A 20,523-nucleotide genomic window follows, 5' to 3' on the forward strand; every position below is an offset into this window, starting at 1 on the left:
TAACCCTAGTTATCCTAGGAATAGTATATAAAGGCATAAAGGTAGGCCTAGATATCTTAGTTTAGTTTTTTGGCCCTCTATTAGTTTAGGGGTGGTAGGCTATACTAAGTCGCTACTTAATCTTTATAAGCTTATAAAAGTATCGTTAAAACCTCCCGGTCTAGTTTAAGCCCCGGTTATTAATAATTAAGAGGGGTATACTATAGAACCTAAATTAGCAGGTTAGGAAGTATTCCGCGTAGGCTTCTGCTTTTATGATTTTTATAGCTTTTAACGTTACTAACTTCGTTAACTAGTCCGTGATTACCTATAAATAACGCGCTCTGCTCTCGCCGGTAAGTAGTAGGTCCGTTATAAAGTTTATCGCGAGATAGCTACGGATCCGCTTTAGTATACTATATAGGTAATGGTTTTAAGAGTCCGCGCTTTGTGTTCCGTTACTAATTACCTCCGTTATAAGGGTCGTAGTTACGGATAAACTTCCGTATATCCTTATTTATACTAGGCTAAAAGAGTTATCGGGTTATTATAGCGATTATATTCTCCTTACCCGGGTATCCGCCGATAGCGGAGTCGTGGATCGCCTATACTAAGCGCCCTCTTAACGGCGAGTCTTCCCCCGAGCTTAGGACCTAGAGGCGATCCCGGAAGGTCACGTATCCTATAGGGTTAAGAGAGTATTCCGCTATTTATAGTTATAGTCTAAGGGACGGGTCGAAGCTACGAGCTCTTATAGTAATCGCGGCGAGGATACCCTAATACTACGGGTTAGTCGCTATAGTTTTATCCTAAAGTCGTTAAAGGCCTTCGTCTACTATAAGTACACGCTTAACGGATATCGTCCTCCGTATAATCGGCTCGAGGGTCGCTTTAGGGATTATAGAGTCGGGTATTAGTTAAATTACCCGCCCCTATTCCCGGTTATCTAAGCTATCCTTTAGGGCGTCCTATTCGCGATAAAAGAGCGTATCCGCTACGAAGTTCTTAGTACCTTACTGGTACTCTAGTATAAAGTTAAACTAGGCTAATTCGTTAGCCTAGCGACTTTATTTTTTAGTAAGGGACTATTGAGTTATAAAATACTTAAGGGCCTTATAGTCCGATAATATCGTGAATTACTCGTAGCTAGTTAGTTCTGCGTTTTAGGCGAGTATATAGCTTATAATTACTATATCTCCTTCTCGTGAATAGGGTAGTTATACTCCGCTAGGGTAAGCTTACGCGAGTAATACACGACTACGTAGTGATATCCTAGTTTATTTACCTAGGATAGGATACTACCTAACGCGTAGCCCGAATAGTTAGTCTCTAATATAGTCTTACGGTCTAGGTTCTATAACTATAAAATAGGTTCTATCTAGAAAAGTCGTTTAAGCTCCTTAAAGGCGGCGTCTTCCTTAGCCCTCCACCTAAAAAGCCGGTCTTCTTTATTAGTGCCGAGAGGGGGGCCGTGATACCTATAAAGTTATAGATAAATATCCGGTAATAGTTCGCGAATCCTAAGAAACTTCGTACTCCCTTTACTAAGGTAGGGGTCTCCTAGTCGCGGATAGCCTTTAACTTCTTAGGGTCGTAAAACACTCCCTTATCTACTATAATAATAAAGCCAAGATATTTTACTATTATTACGCTAAACTTATATTTAGCTAGGTCTAGGTTTAGCCTAGTATCTATAAGCCTGCGTAATACTAGCCGGACCTTCGCTTTATAGTCCTTATAAGATCTACTAGAGTAGATTAGGATATCGTCGATATATATAATAACGAAGTCGTTAAGGAACTCTTATAGCGTTTAGTTAATATAGCGTTAAAAGGTAGCGGGTACGCCGCTTAGTCTAAAGGGGTATACTAGCTATTTAAAGAGACCGAAGCGCGTCCTAAAGGCGGTCTTACTCTTATATCCGGGAGCTATACGGATCTTATAGAAGGTAGCGACTATATCGAGCTTCGTAAACCACTTAGCACTAGCCAGGTTACATAGGGTCTTAGTGATTAAAGGGAGGGGGTAGCGATCTTACTAGGTAATCGCGTTTAAGGCTCTATAATCGTAATAAAAGCGTAACCCGCCCCCTGGTTTATTTACGAATAGGACCGGCGTAGCCGTAGCCGAGCTATTAGCTTATATAAAGCCCTTATCTATTAGGTTATTTAAGCGTTTTCCGGAGTATTAATAGCTTTTCCCTTAATATACCGTAAAGGGGCCCCTATAGCAGGGTCGGCTTAAGTCTATTAGGACCTCGTTTTAGGGTAATTTTATAGTTAACGCCTAGTCGGTAAGGGGGTAAGTCGTTAGCCTTATCGGGCGTAAAAAGATCGCCGAACTCTTATAGTATATTCGTAGGGATATAATCCCGAGGGTCTATTAGTTCCTTTTTACGGAGGGCCTTATAAATATCCTGTATACTAACAGCACGGATTAAGGCGTTAAACTCGTCCCTTTCTTTTCCCTTTAACCCGCTTCTTATCTATTATATCGTGGCTATAAACACCGATCCTAAGACTAGCCTTGCTTCGCGGATAGCTTATATATTAGCTGGTTCTTCCTCGCCTACTAATTATAGGTTAATATCGGCGACTCTATAGTATAGCCTATAATTCTTCGCGTAATACGTGATATTATTATACTCTAGCCACGGTTTTCCTAGGAACACGTCCTAGTCTAGTCCTTTTACTATATAGGCGAAGACTTATTATATATAGCCGCTAATCTTAAGCTTAAACGCGGCGATCCCGGCGCTAGTAGCCGGCTTAGATATATCCGAGAATCCTTTTAGTAGTCGTTTCCTTTTATCGACTAATAGTAACTAAAGTCTTTAGGTAAAGCGTTTATTTATAATAGCGTAATAGTTGTAACCCGTATCTATAAAAGTATATATATATATATTATTTACTTATGTTAATATTAGGGCTAGGTCGCCGCTAGCTAGGTGTTTAAACGCCTCCTACTCCTATAATAGGGCGGTTATCGGCTTTAACGCCCGTTTTCGTGTTAGAGCTATTCTTTTCCTGACTCTTTATTATCCGAACTATCCGAACTTATAATAATATCGCTATCTTCGGCCTAGACCTTCGCTACGCGGGTGCCCTTAGCCTTTAAGCCCTTATCCAGGGACTTATAGTTTATACGCATATATCCCTTCTTTCTATAACCCTAGCACTCCTAGTTATCGCGAGGTCGGTTTATAGTCGTATCGGGCCGGACCTAATTAATCCCGCTTATTATAACGTCTTTATCGGTATCGGTCTTTTACTTCCGGGTACGGTTTAGTATATAAATATTCTGGCTAGTTAGGCATAACCCTTTTAGCTTCTAGGTAATACTCTAGACCTTAATAACCTAGCTTATATAGTTATAGAGTAACTTCGCGGTAACTAAGGCGCTACGTAGCTTCTAGCTTAGGGCTCCCTTTAGGAAAGTAATCTTCGCTAAGTCTGCCTACTCGCTGCTACCTGCTTAGGCGATCTGTTTTTCGAATTTTAGTAGGAACTATAAAAAGGTTTACTCCTTATATTATTTAAGGGAATATAGCGTAAGGGCCGCGCGAGGCTATTTATTCTAGTCCTTATATATACGGTCTAAGTAGATAAGGAACGACTCTGGGTCGCGGGTGCCTCCTAGCCCCCTAGCGGCGTAGAAGGCTAATACCACTTACTAGGCACTCCTTTCTAAGTATAAGTTAATATAGTACTATATTTCGGCTCGGTTATTAAATAAATACTTATTTAGTAGGAGCTTATCGCGTATTTGCTATAACTAGGTAGCGTACTCCGTTCGTCTTCTACTAAACTTCGCGGGGTATAGTAGGGGCTTAGTGCGTAACGGGCGTAGTTCGCTTAGTTCCTATAGGACTATGATCTGGGGGGAGCAGAGGTTACCGGGGTCGGAGGACCTACCACTAACTCGGTAGGCGTGTTTATAGGGGCTCCCTCTAAGGGGGCCGCGAGGTTAGGGGTAGGTTACTACGGGGCCTGGATATTCGCGAGGCCGTTTATAAGTCGTTAAAGAAGCTATTATTATTAAGCTATTTATTCTTATAAGGGACCGAGTATCGTATTAATAGCTTCGGTAATCCTTCTATCCGTCTACTTAGCTAGCTCGGCGGGGTTTATAGGACCACTACCGCCTAATAGCGCGTTTATATCTAGCTCTATACTAATATAGCGTATAGGGTTCGCTAAATTCTAGCTATATAAGCGGCTAGTTATAGGTTAATCGTACTAAGTAAGGCCGAATAATTATATTAGCTAGAATTAAGGAAAGGAAAGAAAAAGGAAAAGGTCTATAAAGAGGCGCAGGATTTACTAGGTTTATACGAATCCGCGGTAAGGGCAGCGCGAGGTCCGAGTATCGGTTCTGCGTGCTAATTAGCGGTTCCGGCCTTATACCGGAACTACACTTTTAAGGGGTCAACCCGTAACACTATCGGATACTAACAATAAAATTACCTCCCTGCCTTATACGTTATAATTGGCTTATATTTATATTAGCTAGAGCTTATTATTTTAATAGATTATCGTAATAAACGACGCCGCCTTAAGCACTCCGAACCCGAACCCGAACCTAAGCCAGAGCCCGAGCCAGAGCCTAAGCCAGAGCCTAAGCCTGAGCCTGAGTAATAGTAGCAGTAACGTATATAGTAACTATAATTGCTATATAATTATATAAGGGTAAGGTTATTCCGACTAGGCTATTCGTTTATTCTTACTAGGGTCCTATAATGACGGCCGGTGACACCCGCCCGCTTATTCCGCTTATACCTAGATACTTCCATATCCGCTTAAATACTCGTAGCGACGATACTGACGATGCCGACGATACGTTTAATTAATCGTCGCGACGATACCGACGATACATTCAATCAATCGTCGCGACGATACCGATAATACGTTTAAATACTCGTAGCGACGATACCGACGATGCCGACGATACGTTTAATTAATCGTCGCGACGATACTGACGATACCGACGATACGTTTAATTGATTATAGCGACGATACCGTACCGACGATACACTTAATTTAATCGTAGGAACGATACCGACGATACGCTTAATTAAGTATATATATCTATATGTATCTAGGTATAAACGGAAGTAGTGGCGGCTGGCGTTAGGCGTTATTAGTATTGCCCTAGTCGGAATAAACGAATAGCCTAGTCGGAATAACCTTACCCTTATATAATAGATACTAATAATATTAGGTAATGGCTGTTAAGTGGGTGAAGGAATACCTAGTGCCTAGTTACTCCTACCCTGCCGCTGGCGCTGCCGTAAGTCTCGCTAACCTGGTAGTACGTTAGGATCTTATCGCTAATAAAGCGACTAGAGGGGTCTTTAATACTAAGAAGATAACTAATAGGTACGGTTAGTCCGACTAGGGCACTTGGTTATTCCGACTGGGGTCCCATATTGACAGCCGGTGACACCCGCCCGCGTGTTCCGCTTATACCCAGATACTTTCATATACTACAAGATATCCGCTCAATTAATCGTAACGACGATACACTCAATTAATCATAGAGACGATCCACGCTCAATTAATCGCAACGACGATACGCTCAATTGATCGTAGCGACGGTCCCGACGATACACACTCGATTAATCGCAACGACGATACGCTCAATTAATCGTAGCGACGGTCCCGACGATACACACTCGATTAATCGCAACGACGATACGCTTAATTAATCGTAGCGACGGTCCCGACGATAACTTAATTAATCGTAACGACGGTCCCGACAATACACTTAATTAATCGTAACGACGATACGCTCAATCGATCATAGCGACGGTCCCGACGATACACTCAATTAATCGTAACGACGATACGCTTAATCGATTATAGCGACGGTCCCGACGATACACTCAATTAATCATAACGACGATACGCTCAATCGATTATAGCGACGGTCCCGACGATACACTTAATTAATCGTAGAGACGATACACTTAATTAATCGTAGTGACGCTTAATTCATCGTAACGACGATACGCTCAATACGTGTCTATAAGTATCTAGGTACAAAAAGAAGTCGTGGCGACTAGCGTCAGGTGTTGTCAGTACTGCCCTAGTCGGAATAACCAAGTGCCCCAGTCGGACTAACCGTACCCTAACTAATATACCCGCTGCCCTAGTCTAGCTTATTAGTGATAAGGTCCCTGGCGGCTGCTAGCGTTATGTAAAGAAATTTAGCCTTTGGGTTAGATATGTCGTGCCGCCTAAAGACCTTTTAAAGACTATATAAGGCGCTTACGCTAACTATTTCTATAATAGCCAGGGGGCAAAATGCTCCTTTAGAAGTAAGTTACTACGATAATTATACTATATTTCTAGGTAGACTAACGTCTAGTAGTAATAAGCAGTTAGGCCGCTATATCGAGTCCGGGCCCTGCCCTAACACTAACGCTAACACTAATACCAACGCCCTCTACTACGTATATATACTCCCGGCCGCCTACCTGACTACCTGCTTTCCCTACTAGACTCGGGCTTCTGCTAAGATCTACTGGCCCTCTAGATCTTATATATACTAAGGATTGATTTAAGAGCTTATCGGAGGATAAATAGGCTAGCGTTCGTGTCTTACTGGAATTTTACACGGCAGCCCTAGGCCTAGCTAACTACGAGCTATAGTAGTAGTAGTGGCAGTAGCAGTAATAGGAATAGTAGCAGCAGTAATAGCAGCAGCCTACAAGGCTATATTCAATTAAGGAGCTTAAGGAGGAGAGGATACGGGAAGAGGTACAGGAGGCGGCGCGGCAGAACGAGGTGCCTCTACTAGAGGTTAATAAGGATAATATCGCGAGCTTACTTAATAGCCTCGTCTAGTTAACTAGCACGATTCGATATATTTATCCTATAATTATAATCCTTCTTTTCTAAGCTAGGGGCCCGAGGGATAAAGTGAGGTTAATTTTAGGCACGTGACTAGCTATTTACTAGCACGCGAACCTTTTTTTAATGTTACCCGTTATTATTAAGAGACCTTACTATTAATTACACTATCTAATAACAGTTTATTTCTTAGCTACCCGCTAACTAGGAGCCTTAGATTAAGTCCTTCTCTTTAACCTGCTTTGCTCGGCCTTATATACCTCCTATTACTCGTGAATATATTGCGAACTGCTTATAAAGATAGTTAAGTAACTCGCCCCTATATAAAGTATAGTATTCCTAGTCTTTTAGACGCGTTAGAGCATCTAATAACGCACTAATCGTGGAAATATTTAGCCCGCCCTACGACTTCTTTATACAAGAGAATAGTCGCGTAATCGAATACTCTAGATACCAGTCTATAAATATCTCTAGGATAATCATAAAGCGACGCTCTTCTCGAGGGATAAGTCCCTGCGCCTTATCTCGATACTAAGAAGAAATACTCTTAAGAGCTATGTATATAAGTGATCCCTTCTACGGCTTTTCCCCTTATTTCTCCTTATGTAAGAGAGGCGGTATATCCCCGAGGCTATTATTATAAGCATTATAGTGTACGTCCCGGTGAACCTATCGTTTATTCTTAATATTTTTAGGCTCTTATAAGTAGTCTATAATAGCCCTTTAGAAGTATATTACGTTAATAAGACTATAAAGAGTCTTATTAAGGTTCTTACGCTGATTTAGGTTACTAGCAGACCACTTTACATAATAGGGAATCCTAAAGAGTGTCTATAGCACGATAGCCTTAGGCTTAGGCTCACGCATAGCGTTATCTTTATTAATACTTATAACCGAGATATTAAAGAACTTAGCGGAGCTCTCCTCTAGTAATACCTTAATAAGGCGAAGACCACTTAGCTTATAAGGTGCGTGCTTATTTATTACTCGTCGTTTTCGCCTTTCGGATTTCTTAATAGCCTTATCTTATCCTAGGCGATCGAACGCCTAGTATAGCAGAAAGCAATACTCGATAGCCTATAGGCGTATATCCTGATTATTCTCTGGCACGATAACGCCTTAAGCTGCACGCCTAAACTTCTGCTAGAGGCTTATGGTGGTAAGACCGGTAGGAAAACTAAACTAGATAATAATATGGATATCTTGTATATCCATGCCTATTCTAAGGGCCATTATAGCGAATATAACTCTGTATACCGAATTACTATAATAGAAGTTATCGTAAATAAGGTCCCGGTTATTAGGTCGAATATCAGTATTAAAACGCCGTATAGTATATCGAGTCTATAACTTAGTGAATCCCTTCTAATAAACAAGATATCTTATTAGCTAGAATCGAGCCTTTATAAGTCTGGACTTACTTTCGATATAGATTATCGTTTTCGGTACTATTATAGGGTCGTCCGGGCTTGCTTTACTAAAAATAAACTCTACGCGTTTATGGTCGCTCTAGAAACCCCGAAGAAGCGGCTAGAAGTAAATGGATATCTCCGGCCTATTAACCGAGGTCCTAATAGTCTATAGTGTATCGTTAAAGCTAGTATGCTTAAGAATATACTGCTTATTATCTTAATCGAGAGTTATAGTATATCCGAACCAAGGAACGCGACGAGGGACTAGGGATCTTAGGCTATATAATAATATAAAGTCTAGCCTGAAGTCCTTCTATTCGGCCACTATATAAAGCTTATCTATCGTAAAGAGACCTAATATAGCGTGGAAGCTAGGCTAATAAAGGATAGCCTTAAATTTCGAGTATAGAGCTTACTCGGGACTGAGTAAGATATAAGTGTATCGACCTTTAAGCATTTAATCCTAGATGTCAGGGTTTAAATAGTTTATACGTATTAGTTATAATCAGCTTTTTAACGATACCTGCTAGGCTATACCTTTAAATACGTATCAGCGTTAACCTATACTGGATTAGACCCCGGAATACCCTTCCTAATAGCCTCGGTTTATAACTAGCCTAGCTTTATAAGCGGTATAATCTGCATTATAACCTTGCCCGTTATTGCTATAAAGGCATATAAGACGGCGCTTTTCCTATATCCGGTTAAGGTAACGAGTATCGTGTCTTTCTGGTTAAATATAAGACGCTTAATAGTATCGATTTAACCTTTTCGGGCACTAGGCGCGTTTATGATACGATAAATAACGCTATTAATAAGCTCGCGCCTAAGTTTAGATCGCTAAGCTATGGTGCGTATAAGCCACTTTAACCGCCCCTTAAATAGCCCACCTTCTATTATAGCCCCGGGGGCATTACCAGGAATAATCAGCTTAATCTTTGTAATAATCTCGCGAATATATATCGTTATTAGCTTATTTATTAGCTCCTATACTAATATATCGCTAGCCTCTGCTTATAGGTCCATAGGCACCCGCCGCGGCGGCCGCTATCGACGGCATAGCGTATCTCCTAGCGCGTTAAATTTCATAATATAAAGAAAATACCTATATATTTATATTAGTCTAGCGATTATTTTAAAATACTTTTTAGCTGATAGAGGGATTTTAAGCTGAGCGTAGGGACATCGATATACCCTTAAAAACCCGTTTAAAGAGCTCCCTTAACGATACGAGTGCCTTTTGGGAAGAAAATTTTTTTTTAAGTGGGGGACGGTTAAGGCGATCTTTAGTGTAAAATTTTAGGCTACTACGATAATAGGAAGTTGTTTTTTTACCCCCCCCCCCCCCCCCCCCCCCCCCCCCCGTCGACCTTGACTAGACCCTCTGCGTGGGTTTAAGATTTTGCTAATAATTTAGTAAAATTCTAATCTTAGCCTGATTATCTATAAAATTAGATATTATTAAGATTAACTATTTATCTAGCTTAGATTAAGTAATTAAGCGTTTTATATATTAGGTGGTAAAGATATCGTGGCTCGTATTTAGGGTGTTTTTAGGCGTCCTATAGTTAAGCCTGCGTGGGTCACGATTCCTTTTACGCTTAGTTCTTAGACCACTTTCTAAGGTGTGTCGGGAAAGTGACTTATTAATGTACTATGGGTCTTTTTATTATATATAATTCCCTATATTTGTATTTTAGTGCATAACTCTATTAGTATAGAAAGATTTAACTAACGATGCGGCTGAAGGGTCTATAAAACCTAGATCTACGAATACGTACTAATACATACCGCTATGAAAGTGGTCTGAGCCTGCTGAGATAAGATACACCCACTGTACCTGTTAGGCATTTATGCCCAAAGACCCCGAAAAGCCCGATAAGCGTGATGGGTTATATTCGAAGAGCCACGTCACACACTGCTCCGAATACGGCGGTACTTCTATTATATATATCATAGTGCTTTTCCCCCTCTTTTACCTATATATTTAATATCGTAGACTAGTACCTTTTTATAGTCTATAATAAATATAAGTTATACTTTATATAATATAAGTGTCCTGATAGTTATAAGCCCGGCGCTCTGGTAATACGCCTTTATTCCGGTTAATCTAATAGTTCTAGGCTCTATGTCTCTATCTTTTAAAGCCCTCTTTTTAAAGCTCTTAATCGTTACGATTAGAGTCTCTCTTTTTAAGTCCCTGCTCTATTACGGATAGAGTCGTCTACTAGCCTATCGGCCTGCCTATTATCACTAGCCCCTTTAACTACCTATAATAATTTAACCTCCTCCTTTATTCTTCTCCTTTTTATCTATACCGTTATAATAACTTCGGTTATACTAACCTCCTTAAAGGACTAGCACTAGTAGTATCTGCGTATAATAGAAGTGTTAAGTGGGTGATCGCGAAGAGTAAAGAGATAATCAGGATAAAGGCACTTAGTGGTTAGGACGTAATTATACTTAAGTTAAAAGGTAGGGGGTGCCAAAGAGTTAAATTAATCGCTGGCCTCCTTATCCTAAGGACGGCCATCTATCCTTTCTTATATATATACTAGCCAGCTTTAGTCTAGTATAAGAGCCTATTCTGCCCGATCGATTACTATCCCTTAGCCCGTGGCGATAACTTGACTTATACCCTGGTACCGACCATATTATAGCCAGCGTCGAGTCAGGTCCCGGACCGGATACTCTATAGTTATCCGAAATCCGCACCGGTCTAGAACCTTATCATGACTCATGACTGCCCGGTACTTGGGTACCGGAGGTCCGGCACCTGATAAGAAGTCGCCCTTTTTAATAAGGTTACTAAGCTTATAGACCCGGATCTTAACAATAATAAACGTCTAGAACGCCTCTATAAGGTTAGCTCCCCTGCTAAAAGCAAAGAGAGAAATTAGGACTAAAGATATAAGCTATGGCTCTTCGCCTATAACGAATATAAGCAGGAAATAGCCCCGATTAAGGCGGTGCTAGATTATATTACTACTATTATAGACTGGAGCCTCGTAGAGTCGTTTATTAGTAAAGACGACCCGAAGGAAATCCTACGAATTCTAAGGGCACGCCTTAAGCCCACTAGCACCGCTAAGAGGTCACTTATTAAGCGCTATTAGGATAATTATATATAATCTATTAGGAAGATGCCTTACTAACGCTGTCTTAACGACTTCTATAAATTATATAAAAAGGCAAAGACGTATTAGGTTCGCATGATCGATTCGAGGATAGACTAGCTTAACAAATTCTTTAACGCGATTATATTAATTTCTATAGAGTAATCGGAAGCCCGGTTTTCTATACTACTAATAGAAGAGAACGAGGCTAAATTACCGGATACTAAGACTATAGTTAACGAATACTCTACCTGGTTATATTATAGGCACCCTCTGCGTTTAGACCGGAAGCCAGGATTATTATCGTATTATATAGCTATATTCCTAGGAAATAATAAAGAAGGTTAGTAATTGGATCCTTAATCAGATTGCTAAAAGGATTATTAATAGGGTTAGAGTGCTAAAAGGGAATTTATTTATAATTACTGTATAGCCCGGAAGACCTATACTTACTATAGACCAATTTAGACCTGCCTAAACCTTAACCTGGCCCGAAAAGAAAAGCCATTTAAGCTACCTAAAGAGACGGAGGAACGCTATAACCGGATTATTGCTTGCTAGGATAATAAACGCCAAAAGAGGTTCTAAGATAACCTTAAAAAGGACGCCGAAAATAAGGGAAATAAGGGTTAAGAGAAGTTACCCTTAAAAGACCCTTCTAAGAATTTAGCTAATTTCGTGGCCACCGGGGGCGCCGGTTCTTCGGACTCGGATTCGGATAATAGAACCGGATTGTACGGTATATATAGCTTTTTATTAATAATAGCTAGAGCCTTTAAAAATAAGCTATTAGTTAATTCCGGCACTATAAGGCATAAAACTAATAAATATCACCTGCTCAAAGACTATTAGCCTGCGGAAAAGCTTATAATATTCGATACCGGTAAAGGACAGTTAGATCCGGTTACAGATTCGGCACTATAAGGCTATAAGTTAAAGATCGGGATTATTAGCCGTATACACTGATTTTAAGGGATATAGCGTATATTAAGAGATATCCTGTAACCCTTATATTAGCTCTCCGCCTGCTTCTGAAAGGATTATTTATTACTCGTAAATAGACGTTAAGAATTAAGGGAAAAGGTAGGACTATTACCCTACCTTTAAAGAGTATAGGAGATTAGTTTACCCTCGAATATATAGAATAATAAAGCTTCTTTAATAGCTCGAGAGCTCCGATTATAAGCGTCGCTAATACTCGTTTATATTATAAGCGGCTAGTATAAGCGGCTGGTTATAGGTTAATTACACTAAGTAAGGCCGAATAATTATATTAGCTAGAATTAAGGAAAGAAAGGAAAAGGTCTATAGAAAAGTGCAGGATTTACTAGGTTTATATAAATCCGCGGTAAAGGCAGCGCGAGGTCCGAGCGTCGGATCTACGTGCTGATTAGCAATTCCGGTCTTATGCCGGAACTGTATTTCCGAGGGGTTAACCCATAATATTACCCCCCTCCCCCCCCCCCCCCCCCCCGGGGCCGTAATAACTAAGGGCCGATGCCTTTTGCCTAAATACGTTCCGAGGGAGTTGTGTATCCTCCTTTATATCAGGTAGGTTCGGGTCGCGCGGCGTTCGCGGCGACCTGGCTTATAAGTCGCTAGTACTCCACGTAGCGCTAAGCGCCTGCCTATTATACTAAATAACGCTTAGTTACTCTATCTTCTTTATTTATCAACTACCATAATAAATAGCTCTATAGGCTTTTATTATATTCTATGGTTTAATATTATAGTATAAGCGTAGTTTTACCCGGTTTTTTATTTATAGTTAACTCTTCTTCCTATAAGCCTATAATGTTATTTTAGTAATAAGCTCCGTTATTAGTTTCATGCTAAGAACCCCATCGCTCCTCGCTAACTCGCGATATAGTTATTTTATCCTTATAGTTCTTTCTGATGAACTTTATAATTTATATTATTCTATTTAATCCGTTAACTATTATAAGTCCCCCTAATAAGCCCCTGCGTTATTCCGACTAAGTAGCGGCTAATAGGGTATGATTTAGATATCCGCCCCCCGCTATAGCGCCCGCTATACCCGCGAGTGTATTACTAAGGAATAGCCTATTATCGGCGATATCACTCCCCCCTCCCCCCACCTCTAATAAAGAGGAATAAGGTTAATCGGTTAAAAGTATAGTCGGAGAAGCCCTTACAGCTATAATATATACCGCTAAGTATCCGGCTAAAAGGGAGGTTTATAATAAGGCCTAATACTTCGCTATAAGCGTCTTACTAACTCTTTAATAGGCAGCGTCGCCTCCGAAGCGTTAATATAGCCTAGTCTACCCCCCTAGCTGCCCCCGCGATACCTTTTATTGTCCTTATACTATTTTTATAGCCGGTATTGAATAAAGATTTAGCTCTATAGTATAGTGGTAGTATACCTGGTATATAGTTAAAGTGACCGAGTCGGTTCGAATCCGGCTAGAGGCGTATATAAAAAGAGGGAACCCTTTTCCTTTTTTTACGCTACTCGGATCCTATTCTAAGGGGCCCTTATATCACGGGCATAATTCATCGAAGTTAGGGATGGCCTGAATAAGAGGAAATGATATATCTTAATAGTCATAAAAGGGATTGGATAGGGCGTGGAGCTTAGAGATACATAGTCGAGTCGGCTCCGGGACTAGTACTATCCGGGCCGACCTAGTATGGTGCGATAGGGCGGACTACCGGCGGATAGATTGTGGTTCTAGGAATACTTTCGAGGGGATTCCATAAGGTTCTCGGGGAAGAGGTTCTGGTTATCTATAAAAGGGATAGGTAAAGCTAAACTGCTAACTTACAGGTTTAGCGAATAATTTAACTCTTAATTTAACCTATTAGTTTATATTGCCTTTTTAATTATTCTATAACGTCTCTTTACTCTTTATATAAAAACCCCTAATATATTATTCGCTTAACCGTTTTAACAGGTATAACGACTATTAAGAGTTATAAGTATAATTTATCTTTATTAGTTAGCTAATAAATAACTATGCCTCCTTATACACGCTTTAGTACTATTCCCCCTTAGGATAGAGATCACGAATCGGTTCGTAAGTATACGCTATCTCCTAGTCCTAGAAGCGATACCACCGCGCCTCTGCTTAGTAAACAGGAGACTATTATCCCGTGGGGCCCTCTAGAGCTATAGCCAGAACCGTCTTTAGCACCTTAGCGTAAGCCTCCTATAGTCCCTTAGTGCGAGACACCTATAGTTTAATCGTCTAACACTATAAAGCCATAACCTAATCTTTAGTCGAGTATACGTTATAATATTAAGGAACTAAAGAATTATCCCACGGATTAACTGCTTCCCGAGGAGCTAGACTTCCTTCTAAGCTACTATAAGGAATATAGGGAGCGAGAGCGTAAGCTAAAGCGCCTAAAAGCTATTCGTCGTAGTAAAGACCCGGACGCTACCCTATCCCCTTCTAAACCCTCGGCGAACTATTACCCTCCCCGAGGTAGTCGCGGCGATCTATTTAAGGTAAACCTTCCTACCCTAAAATAGGATAATAAATCGTATAACTAGTTTAGAACCTTTATAGAAAAGATTAAGGAACGCTTTTACCTTAATTCAGCTAGTTTTATAACGGAGGTAAAGAAGGTTTATTTTACCGCTAGCTACCTTAAGAGGAATATAAAGTCCTGTTAGCGAGCTTACTAGGGGAGGACCTATAGTGTTTTAATAGAAGCGATATAGGCCGAGCTAAAGGCCTTCCTAACCGAGTAATTAGTTAATAATAAGACCCGCGAGTTATTAGTTACGGAGCAGATCTTTTCGGAACGGACCTCTTAGTAACCTAGTTAGACCTATAATTAATTTCTCGATAAGTTAGATTCCTTATTTAATAAGGTGTTTATCCCCCTTCCCGATAAGTGGCGTATATAGTTTATTATATCTAAACTAAATAAACCTCTACGCGATTAAATTATTACTAGAATTTTACCTTAGACCTTCTAGGAGCTAAACGTTACGGCTCGCTAAGCTAAGGTTATATTATCTTATAAGGGTGAACCGGCCGATAAGGATCACGGCTATTACTCGTATACACCCCGTGATTAGGGATATAAAAGGAAGCGCGGAACTAGTAGTGAACCCTTATTATCCTAAGCTAGCGGTTCTTATAAAAGCTCGCTTACGCCCCCTGCTAGTATAACCGCGGCTATTACTACGGCTCCTGCCTAATAGCGGGATAACCCTAGCGGAACCTCGGAATTCTTTGATCCTTAGAAACATTACGAATACGGAGAGGAGGGCTATATTTAACCTTTCTGCCCTTATCTACGGAATAGGCGGGCCGGCTAAAGTTCTATCTTAGCTACTAACCCTAATTAGGAGGCCGTGGCGCCTAACCGACGCACTTTAGGTTAGGTATAGGCCCTACCCTAAGCCTTATAGGGTTAGGCCTAGGATAACACGCCGTTAGAGTTATCCCCTCCCCCTAGTCTAGTAAGGATAAAGCTTAATATACGACTAAACGGTGGATAGGACCGTCGAGTTATAACTCTGGATAGCGCTACGGACTTCGATATTATCGATAAACGCGTAGTGCCCCCTAGTAAACTAATTACCGGACCTCCTTGAGAAGTTGGGCGGTTAAATAAGGAATATATAACCTAGATACTCGGATCGATCTTATCTATAGTTCGGATTATAGATAGTTAGAATCGTATACGGATATAGTGTATAGAGTTATATATTATAGATATAGGTAAAAATAGGTCGGAGGTTATCCTCGGGATCTCCTAGTTAACTAAGTATAACTGAATAGTTAACTAGGCAGAGAAGAGTTAGACGTTTCGGATTTAGAAGGAGGAGTTAAAGTTTATAGGTTTATAGAAGGAGTTAAAAAGGGCTATGAATAGGGCGAAGGTAACCGTTAGGCTCGTTAGGGCCTCGATAGCACGGGTTAGCCGTGTCTAAGCTTACGTCTCGGGGGATACGGCTACGCCTACTCCCCTACCTAAACCACTACCTAGACCCCCGGAGGAGCCTTTAGGCCCTTTACCTACGGGTTAAAAGGAGATATCGGTAGCTATACCGAAGCAGTATTATAAGTTCTTAGATATATTTAACGTGAAGGAGGCCGGTAAGCTGCCTAGTTATTATTAGTAGGACCACGGGATTAACTTAGAGGAAGGGAAGACGCCCCTGTTTAGGCCGATTTATCCATTAACGGAGGAGGAGTTAGCGGCGTTACGGGAGTACCTCTAGGGCGCCCTCACTAAAGGTCAGATTCGTTACTCCACTAGCCCTACGGGTTATAAGCGGCTGGTCATAAGTTATTCATAGAGTAAGGCCGAATAATTAAATTATCTAAAGCTAAGGAGAAAAGAAGGAAAAGGGGAAAGCTCTATAGGTATTTACGACCTAAATATAATATCATAGCGACCCACTAGAAACACACTATAATTAGTCGGAAGATCCGGTGGTCTACCGGATTATCTCCACGGGGTAACCCGTAATATTACCCTCCTCCCCCCTCGGTAAGCCGTTACTACTCGGTATAGGTTCGTAAAGCGTTATTATTTAATTAAATAACGCCTCTTTATTAATTAAATAATAGCCTCTAGTAGTTCTTGAACCCTAAATAACCTCTTTATTCGTTAAAGAGTGCTCGAGGCAAGCCTTTATAGTTATACGATTAATTAACGTCCTATATAATAGCGTTATTATAGTTTATAGGGTCGTTCCTTTTATATAAGAATCTATATACCATACCTTCCCTAACCAAATAACTTACCTAAGCTAATAATACTAACTTCCCCGTTACCTCTATAGATTTATTTTTCTTCTCTTCTTTAATAATATCTATTATTATACGCGGTACGTTTTTTATCGCCTTCGACTCCTTCGTGTATCGTATTGTCGCGCTAACCTCTTATCTCCCTTCTTAGAAGATATTTAAGTTTTTAGGATTATCTCCGGCCTCTAAGGTCCGTCTTCTTGTTCTTTCCTTAAACCTTATATAACGTTAGCTAACTTATATATATAATATAGGGGGCTAACTATAATAATAATAATAATACCGGCAAGGAGGCACCTACTCCTGCCCTAGCTAGTAAGGAGGTTACTACTCCTGCCTTGGCTATAGACCGCCGCGCCGAGCTAGCCCGAGCCGTTAAGGCTAAGGGTAAGCATTCCGTAGGCGATACTTTTATAGTAGTTAAAAGCCCTATAAAGCGCGCTTATAGGATAAAATATCCTCCTAAAGGAACCCGCGAGGACTTCTGTTTTACTTATATAAAAGCAGTTACCTCCGGCTAGGATAGGCGGCGCTATCACGATTAGTTAGGACCCGGAGCGAGGTTAGCGGACCCTAAATACTATAACTACTTAAAGGGCGGTTATAGGTGCTTTCCTCTTCCGCCTAGGATAGCTAGTCTATTAGTAGTACTCTTTGAGGCGGCGAAGGTAATTAATAATAACCCCTTTTATAGCCCTAAGGCGATAAAGGCGCTTATAGCGGCTTATTTAGCCTTTTAGAAGGCGTCCGGGGTCTCGAAAAAGGCTTTTAGCACTTTATAGGGAGATAAGTTTATCTTAATGCCCGTTAACTCGGGAGCCGGTAAGCCTAACTTATCGGTGTTAGCTACCGCCTCCGCCCCCCGCGGGGACTCTTATATTATAGTAGGTATACCTATACCTATTATAGCGCCTCCTACTATTATTACGCCTATTCTTAGCGTAATAATTACCTTTATAGGGGTGGAAGGCCTACGCCGGCTTAACCGGTTCCTATAGGTGGTTAAGAATATCGTGGGGGTTATAGCCGTTAAGGTAAAGGACGTTAAGTCCTTTAAGGGAAAGAAGACGGATAGATAGGCCGAGGTCGCGCCGTTTATATTGTCTCCTATTATCGCCGAAAGAGTTAACGGTTACGAGGATATTCGTAACGACGTTAATCTCGACGCCTAAACCCGGTAACTAGGGGCGGGGCTTATCCGCCCTAACTTAATTAACGTAGACGGCTTTACTATTATTCTAACCTTTATTTAATCCTTACTGCCTTTCTTATAACTCTTCCTCTTTTCGTAACGTTTACGGGGTTTATTAATAACTTTAATCAGGCTATACTTCTTTTTATAGCGATCTAGGGCGCTTAATTCTTATAGGGACTCCTGTAACGAAAGGAAAGTCCGTAGACTTTAGTCAAGGAAAAGATATTATAGAAAAGGCTCGATAGCTCAGTATCGCAGAGTGATCGCAGTATATTCGTCAACCAAGCGCTGACTTCAAACTAAGACTTTAACTTAAGGGATTAAACTGATCCCTTAACGTACGCACAGAGATAGGTTCGGATCGGTGGTCCGTGCGCGGTTATCGGTCCGACTATATGCCGATGGGTCTGCGATCATCTCGTTATAACTCCGTCGGTTCCTAGGATATCTAGGCGTATCCTTCCTACTTTACTAACGCTTCTCTTACCACGCCTTTACCTACCTTCCTATTCCTAGCGTATAGGATTTCCTTTATTATCTATTTATCTTTTTCTAAACCGTTATAAATCGGTCCGGGTTAGGAGTTATATAGGACTTAACTAGGAAGCGGGTCTTCGCTTATATATTATAGGAGGTTTATATAGAACCTCGGATATACGTTTAAGGGTATATCTAGTTTTATTATATATAGGTTAATAACCTTAGTTACGCGGTACTTTTAGTATAGCTAGCTTAGTTTACGCGATAATCGCGGGGTAGAGTAGTTTATAAGTAAGAGCTATATAAGGTCGCCCTCTCGGAACTATTAGGCAAGGATACGACGCTTATTAGCTAACTCTTCCTATTATAGTTATATAGCAACTATTAAAGCTTAGGCGAACTCTATAGCCTCTTATAGGCGGCGGAGTAGGTTATAGGCTACGAACTCCTAGGCGTTACTGCTTAGTTCTTTATAAATCTAAATCGGGTCGATATAGTATCCGTGTTCTAGGAAAAAGGGACTTATCTTAGTAGTAATGCTTTTATGGTTATTTAACGCTAATTAGGCTATAGGTAGTAACCTATCCTAATCGTCTTAGACGTAGTAAATAAAGGCCTAGAGGTACGCCTATATCTTTTAGTTCGCTTACTCGGTGGTATTATCGGTCTAAGGGTAGTAAGCCGTGCTTAATCGTTATTCGATCCTAGCTAGCTTATAGAAGTGTCGCTAGAAGCGACTTATCTAATTAGAACCTTTATCGCTTACGATTAAATAAGGTATACTATAGAACCGGAAATAATAATATAAGAACCGTTTAGCGTAAGCTTCTGCTTTTATAGAGTCTATTACTTTAAGGGTAATAGCCTTCGTGAGTTAATCGCTTATAATCTATAGGTACCTGCACTTCTTCTTTTTAGCGGGACGCAGATCCGTTATAAAGTCTATTAATAGATTACTTCTTATTCGTTTAGGGATCGGGAGCGGTTTTAAGAGCCCTTATCGAGTATTCCTCTACGCGTAGCTTTAGTTATAGATATCGTAGTTACGTATAAACCTACGTATATCTTTATTTATCCCTGGCTAGAAACCATATCTCGCTATAAGGGTAATTATATTATCCCGCCCTAGATAACCTCTAATCGTAGAGTCGTGTATAGATTAGATTACTCGTGTTAGTAACGTGCTCCTTTCTTAAGCTCCTAGTACCTATAGGCGATCTCGGAACGTTAATAGTCCTTATAAGGTGGTACCGTATTCGGCGATCTAAGCTCGGAGACTTAATAAGGGAGGGAATTATCGATCTCCTTTAGCTATGGCTTATATGACTTAACGATACTAGTTATCTTCCTTTACTATAGCGTCCTATAGCCGTTATTTCGTTATTAGCTTCGAATACCCGTGGGTTCTCGCGAAGGAGGCAGATCTTTAGGGGAATTAAGATCTCTAGGATTAACTATATATATTATGCCTGCTCCTGTTTATCGGAGAAGTCCTTTAGGTTATTTTATTCCTTTCGTAAAAGGGTATTAGTAGTATAGTTATCGGCACCCTAACGGTATTCTAGTATAAAGTCGAACTAAGCTAGCTCGCCGGCTTATTGGCTTTATCTTTTATTAAGTATTTTTTTTATTATAAAGTACTTTAGAGCCTTATAGTAGAATAGGATCGTAAAGCGACTATAACTTAGGAGCTCGGCTTTTTAGTGCGTTATATAACTTATAATCGCTAGTATCTCCTTATTATAAATA

General features: G+C 40.5%; 1 non-coding gene across 1 annotated transcript; it reads left to right on the plus strand.

The window, feature by feature from the left end:
• The first annotated feature begins 13,723 nt into the window (after window positions 1-13,723).
• On the plus strand, window positions 13,724-13,797 carry ACRALDRAFT_t156. The gene has a single exon. It is a non-coding gene; the product is annotated as a tRNA-OTHER (tRNA).
• Window positions 13,798-20,523: the final 6,726 nt, after the last annotated feature.

Source organism: Sodiomyces alcalophilus, assembly GCF_042370955.1.
Source record: "Sodiomyces alcalophilus JCM 7366 unplaced genomic scaffold ACRALscaffold_4, whole genome shotgun sequence".
In the NCBI taxonomy this organism is placed as follows: domain Eukaryota; kingdom Fungi; phylum Ascomycota; class Sordariomycetes; order Glomerellales; family Plectosphaerellaceae; genus Sodiomyces; species Sodiomyces alcalophilus.